Source organism: Palaemon carinicauda, chromosome 13, assembly GCF_036898095.1.
Source record: "Palaemon carinicauda isolate YSFRI2023 chromosome 13, ASM3689809v2, whole genome shotgun sequence".
Taxonomy (NCBI): domain Eukaryota; kingdom Metazoa; phylum Arthropoda; class Malacostraca; order Decapoda; family Palaemonidae; genus Palaemon; species Palaemon carinicauda.
The window spans coordinates 11949078-11956577 of NC_090737.1; the positions used below are offsets into that span (position 1 = coordinate 11949078).

Genomic DNA, 7500 nt, shown 5'->3' on the forward strand with positions numbered 1-7500 from the left:
CTCTTACTCAGCTTCGATGGTGACTGCTCAGTGGGGCTCTCCTCCAGACAACAAACTCCCTAGCCACTCCCACTCCACATCAGTAATCACAGATGGTAAGTACTATCAATATCCTTTATGTGAAAGATAAGATTAGATAAGGACTTGTATCTGATGACTAATTACTTAACAGAGATATAAATGTGGTGTATCATCTCATCCGGAAGATAGGTAAATCGATAGGCAATGATTCATCATCTCCTCGTACGCCTATTGACGCAAAAGGTCTCAGTTAGATTTCGCCAGTCGTCTCTGTCTTGAGCTTATAAATCATTATTTCTCCATTCGTCATTTCCTACTTCATGGTTCACAGTCCTCAGCCATGTAGACCTGGATCTTCCAACTCTTCTAGTGCCTGGTGGAGCCCAGTTGAAAGTTGGGTGGACTAATCTCTCTTGGGGAGTGCAAAGAGCATGACCAAACCATCTACACGATATTCATAGCAGTTTCCAATTCGTGTTAAACGTACGGATTGCATGACACAACTGAAATGCCAATGTTTAAAGATTTAAGGCTTACGATCGCGTGTTGCTGAGAATTTGAGCATTGCTAAAGAAGGGTTGTGGTGGCCGATGTGGTAACGTCGCTGACTGGTGAACACCAGACTGGGGTTCGAGTCCCGCTCAATCTCGTTAGTTTCTTTGGTCGCTGCAACCTCACCATCCTTGTGCGTTAAGGATGGGACGGGGTTTGGGGAGCCTATAGGTCTATCTGTTGAGTCATCAGCAGCCATTGCCTGACTCTCTTTGGTTCTAGCTTGGGTGGATAGGGGGCTAGGGTGCTAATCATATATATATATATATATATATATATATATTGGTCAGTCTCTAGGTCATTGTCTTGCTCGATAGAGGAATATCACTATCCCTCGCCTTTGCCATTAATGAGCGGCCTTTAAACCTTCAAACGGTCACAATTGACAATGAATGGGATACTTTTAAGAAAACATTGGATTATTTATTATTAATCCAAGAGATTGATTATCGCGATGATGGTCAATACGTTTTATGAAACGAAGTCTTCAAAATTTTCGCTAAGTTATGCGGCTCATTCAAGGTGGCATTTAGGAGACTTTATTGATTAGAGGTGTATGATTTATTTCTTTTTAAATGTCAAGTTATTTCTCGCCTTTATTCTAGTTTCTTTTAGTCCTCCGACGATATAACTTTGATGGACAACTAATGTGGATACGTTTTGAACTCTCTCTCTCTCTCTCTCTCTCCTCTCTCTCTCTCTCTCGTTTAAAATTGGATACTGGAAAATTGAGTTTTAAGAGGAACAAGAAGTACGTATGTAAAAGATACCGCAATGCGTTTTTCTTATTTATTTATTCGTTCTTTGATAAAGATTGCATAAATACCACTATCTCTTACATTACCCGTATAATTTCATATTAATTTAATATAATTTTTTTTTTTTTTTGCATCTTCCTAAACCGTTGCTATGGTAACAGAGACGGAGGCTTTTAAGCTATTTTCTTCGTTTAGGCCAAACTTTTATATATATATATATATATATATATGTTATATATATATATATATATATGTATATATATAATATATATACATATATATTTATACATATATATACATATATATTTATACATATATATACATATATATTTATACATATATATATACATATATATGCATATATATACATCTATTTATATCTATATATACATACATACATATATTTACACACACATATATATATATATATATATGTATATACATATATATGCATATATATATATGTATATATATATGTTTATATATATATATATATATATAAATATATATATATATATATATATACATATACATATACATATATATATATAAATCCAGAGCAAATGCTATATGCATATGATTCATAATCTTTCTACTTCAAGTATGATTAATCGCATGCGGTTTTAAAGAGGACTCAAACAAGAATTTTGGAGCAGCCAGAGAAACCATGAAGGGAATTTAATCTCCTGGTGTAATCCGTGATGAGTCTTACCTCAGGCTCCCATTTCAAAAGAGAAGATTAGTTGATTTCATTTTGCTGAGGATGGTTCCAAAGTTTTATTATGAAGCAAGAAAAGCTGTGGCTCGGAGATTATTATTTTATTATTGTTATTTTTATTATTATTATTATTATTATTATTATTATTATTATTATTATTTCATTCTTTTTATTTATTAATTTACTATTATTTTTATCTTTTTATTTTTATTTTTAGTTTTACTTTTGTTTTCGATTTTGTTTTTATTATTTTATTATCATTTTTATTATTTTCATTTTTATCATTATTATTATTATTTTATTATTATTATTTTATTATTATTTTATTATTTTTATTATTTACTAATTTATTAATTTATCATTTTTATTTTTTTTATTTTCATTTTTTATTTTTATCTTTATTTTTGCTTTTGTTTTTTTTATTTTGTTTTTGTTTTGGTTTTTATTATTCTATTATCATTTTTATTATTTTTATTTTTATTATTTTTATTTTTATTATTATTATTATTATTATTATTATTATTATTATTATTATTATTATTATTCGTTAAAGTCAAGCTACAACCATAGTTGGAAAAGCAAGATGCTATAAGCCAAAGAGCTCCAGCAGGGAAAAATAGCCCAGTGAGGAAAGGAAATAAGGAAATAGATAAGCTACAAAAGAAGTAATATATAATCAAAAATTAAATGATTTAAGAACAATAACAACATTAAATTAGATCTTTTACATATAAACTATAAAAACTTTTAAAACAAACAAGAGGGAGAGAAATAAGATATAACAGGGTGCCCAAGTGTACCCTCAAGAAAGAGAACTCTAATCCAAGACAGTGGAAGGCCATGGTACAGAGTCTATGGCGCTACCCAAGACTAGAGAACAATGGTTTGATTTTGGAGTGTCCTTCTCCTAGAAGAGCTGCTTACCATAGCTAAAGAGTTTCTTCTACCCTTAGCAAGAGGAAAGTGGCCAATGAACAATGACATTGCAGTAGTTAATCCCTTGAGCGAAGAAGAACTGTTTAGTAATCTTAGTGTTGTCAGGTGTATGAGGACAAAGGAGAACCTGTAAAGAATAGGCCAGACTATTCGACGTAAGTGTAGGCAAAGAGAAAGAACCGTAACCAGAGAGAAGGATCCAGTGTAGTACTGTCTGACCAGTCAAAGGCCCCCATAAATCTCTGGCGGTAGTATTTCAACGAGAAAAATCCTAGGTATTCCCAGTGTTGTCAGGTGCGTGAGGACAGAGGAGAATGTGTAACGAATAGGCCAGACTAAACGGTGTATGTGTAGGCAAAGACAAAATGAGCCGTAACCAATGTAGTACTGTCTGTTCAGTTAATAGACCCTTTAATAGATATTCAGCATTTTTATAAGAATTATTTGATCGTTGACTTTGAACCGATTTCAAATTGATTTTGAGTTAAATACAGCTCAGAATAAAGATATACTAAGTAATTTACAATTGTCTGGATGAAACTGCATTGGCTTATACGCAGTTAATTTCTCTCTCTCTCTCTCTCTCTCTCTCTCTCTCTCTCTCTCTCTCAAATTTAGATACATTTGAGTAATTTTTCACTTACAATTTAAATAATTTTGCAATATTGAAGCACATCAGCATGGGGCAGGGAAAGAATAATCAATGGATGCAAATGCAATATTCGTGGTAATAAGTATTTTGCAATATTATTGCAAGTCTAATTCAATACAGTGCTTGAGTTTGTTTGATGGCAGAACATTAGCAGGTATAACGCAGTACTTGGTAAGATAGAAAAAATACTCAAGCATGTACATTAGATAAATTGCAGTTGAGATGATGTACTTGAACTTGCACATAAACACTACACACACACACACACACACACACACACACACCTACCACAGTGCATTTAGCCAGGTTTAAAGGTTTAAAGGCCGCCCATGAATGGCAGAGGCAAGGAACAGTGACATTGCCCTATCAAGCTGGACAATGCCCTAGAAACTGACCATATATCATCTGATCAGCGCCCAAGCCCCCTCTCCACCCAAGCTAGGACCAGGGAGGGCCAGGCAATGGCTGCTGATGACTCAACAGATAGACCTATAGGCTCCTCCAAACCCCCTAACCTTAGCTCACAAGGATGGTAAGGTTGCAGACACTAATGGCACTAACGAGACTGAGCGGGACTCGAACACCCGACTCGCAAACACCAGGCAGAGACGTTACCAATCTGAATAGTAATGATATGAAATTAGAAAGGAATTATATATTATTAAACCACGTAAATTATACTATCTGAATAGGAATAATAATCTCTTTACATATGACAGTACGATGCCTCAATCTCCTGATAAATTGACAAGTGAATTCCATCAAGAATTCATCGGATGACGTTATATCGACTGCCCAATATTTATGCAAGAGCAGGCTGCTCTTCTGCTACGATAACTTTAATAAGCGTGACGCCGAATTTGATTCGGAATTTTAACAAGAAATTGATTAATATATCATTCAATTAGCAGTAAAGTGATCACAGATTTACCAGACAGCAACTCCGGCCGGGGAGAAAGTGATCGTTTCTTAATGCAGAGGAAAGTTAATTCTGTACATCTGATTACAAATTTGAACAGAAAGAAAAATAAGCGTTTGATTCTGCATTTTGAATAATATATCATTCATAAACTAATCTTTACTTAATTGGAAAGCTAATTTTGTGCATCTCAAAGCTGAACAGAAAGAAAAATAAGCGTTTGATTCTGCATTTTACATAATATATCATTCAATTAACAGTAAACTATTCGTTACTTAATCGGAAAGTTAATTTTGTACATCTGATTACAAATTTGAACAGAGAGAAAAATAAGCGTTTGATTCTGCATTTTAAATAACATATCATTCAATTAACAGTAAACTATTCGTTACTTAATTGGACAGCTAATTTTGTGAATCTCAAAGCTGAACAGAAAGGAAAATAAGCGTTTGATTCTACAACAGCAGCTTGCAACCTTGTTCCTCTATCTTGTTTCGGTTTATTTCCGTCGCAGAGCAGATAATGAATCGCCCGCGGACCGAAGCTGTTCCATTTCAGATTCCCAGAAGCGGAATTTAGACTCAACTGTCCGTGAAACTTATCACCTGTGATATAGGAGATTTGGTTCTGTTTTTAGTTCGTGTATTTCCCCCCCCCCTCTCTCTCTCTCTCTCTCTCTCTCTCTCTCTCTCTCTCTGTGCAGACATAGAATTTATAACTGTTTACAGATCAAGTGTTAGAAGAGCTCGCTTATTTTGAAGTTTTACTCTCTCTCTCTCTCTCTCTCTCTCTCTCTCTCTCTCTTATATATATATATATATACTGTATATATATACAGTATATATATATATATATATATATACTGTGTGTATGTGCGTGTAAATACATACAGCACATAATATATAATACGGTATATATATAAATGTGTGTGTATATATATATATATATATATACTGTGTGTATGTGCGTGTAAATACATACAGCACATAATATATAATACGGTAATTATATAAATGTGTATATATATATATATATATATACCTGTATATATATATATATATATATATATATCGCATGAATTTTAATATATCTTGTTGTATCCTTCATATCTATACGGTCTGGATTCTTTGTCATATCCAATTTCATTTTCGTCCACACCTGGCTATCCAGTGTCCACCGTCCAGATATCTGGACCCATGCTAGCGTCCCTTTAGTGTGTCACCCCTCACCCCAGTTACTTGAGTTATCGGTATTTGAATTTCAATAACTACTTAAGGAATACTTTTCTCGTTTTTATTATGTACACCTTTTCACGCTCTACTTAACCCATTTGTTGTCATAGCTCACACATACGAGTGCATGTTATCATTTTTTAAAAAATGCGTTTTATAGAGATAACAGAATGATATGGGTTTAGAAGTGAAAAATAAGGGACTCTTAGTGTAATAGTAAAAGTGTGAAATGATGGGAAAAATAATTGCCGTCGTTGTTTATTGACATTTTTCTGAAATATTGATTATCTGCAACCTAAGGAATAATTCTAATGGTTTTCTATCTTCACACTTTTAGGGTATACATATTCTCTCTCTCTCTCTCTCTCTCTCTCTCTCTCTCTCTCTCTCTGTGCATCACTTCCTTTTGCAAAACTTCCTCTATACGATGTCTTTAGTAATTGTTATTTTCTGACCTGTTCTTTCACAATTTTTACAATAATTCTAAGAAAACGCGAATAGACTTTAAAATCTCTTCAGTTTTTATTTTTCATACCAGACAATTGTATATCTTCGTCTTCTTCCTCATTTGAGGATTTTTTTTTTTTTTTTGTAACACATTTTCCGTATTTAAGGTAATGGTCGAAAGGATTTAAGGTTAAACTTTGAATTTATACATAGAAATGAATTTTTTAGAATTACATTAAAAAAATTCCCCCACCAAAAATAACGATGCCTTAAATGAAGCTCTTGAGTTTGGTTAAATTGACTCAGAACAAGACTTTTGTTTAAATAGTTGAAATAATAATTTCAATTCTTTTTCATCGTTCAAGATCTTGTGTTTTATCAAACTGGCTCTGAACAAGAACACGTTTTTGTTCAATTTGTTGTACCAATAACTTCTCGTTAAAGCTCTTGTGTTAGATTAAACTAGTCTTGAACATGAACGGATCTTTGTTCAATTAGTTACACCAATAACATCTCGTCGAAGCTCTTGTATATGATCAAACTAGTTCTGAACATGAACGGGCCTCTGTTCAATTAGTCGTGCCAATAACTTGAAGTTTCTCTCTTGTTTATTAACCATACCCAACCCTTTCAGTGGTTCGACGAAACACGTGTTTTGATTCTCAGAACACCTGTGACGCACGTGTCTTGTCTCTGGGTACTTTCAACTTACAGCGTTAGGTCTTAAGCCTCGAAACACCCACCAGTTTTCGCTATACTTTCCTCTTTCCACCTGCTCTTCAAGTCATTATTACTGAATCTATTATTAACAATGATCCCGCATCCTTGTAAAATCTCAAGGATGCATCTCTTTCGGAAGCTCATTTCAGTTTCTGGACTTGCAAAATATAGAACATTTGAGATCAAATCTATTATTGTTCTCAGTTTTACTTTGTGGGTCTGTGTTAATTATCTCAATTAAAATTCTTTCGTCGTGATAATTGTAGTTGTCGAAGAGAGTGGGTGTGTAAGGATTATTTTTGCTATTTTCTTATGACATGTTACGTCAGTAGAGCTGACGAATACCTGTTGTAGTTACTATAAACTTAATTTGGCCATGTTTAGTGTTTTACTCTTAAGTGTTGTTCTATAAATGTTTTCCTTCCTGTTAGGAGACCTTATCTTCGTCTGTTCTCTTACAACTTATATGTATTTCGGTCAGTGTTCTTTATTATTATTAATATTATCATAATCATTATCATTATCATTTAAGCAGAGAGGTTTGA

At 33.3% G+C, this 7500-nt stretch overlaps 1 long non-coding RNA gene across 1 annotated transcript in view; it reads left to right on the forward strand.

Annotated features, from left to right (window-relative positions):
- LOC137652181 (uncharacterized) overlaps nt 1–7500 on the forward strand; it is a 509514-nt gene that overhangs the window by 3055 nt on the left and 498959 nt on the right. The window contains exon 2 of the long non-coding RNA XR_011046210.1: nt 12–95. This is a non-coding gene — a long non-coding RNA (uncharacterized lncRNA). The remainder of the gene's footprint in view (nt 1–11; nt 96–7500) is intronic.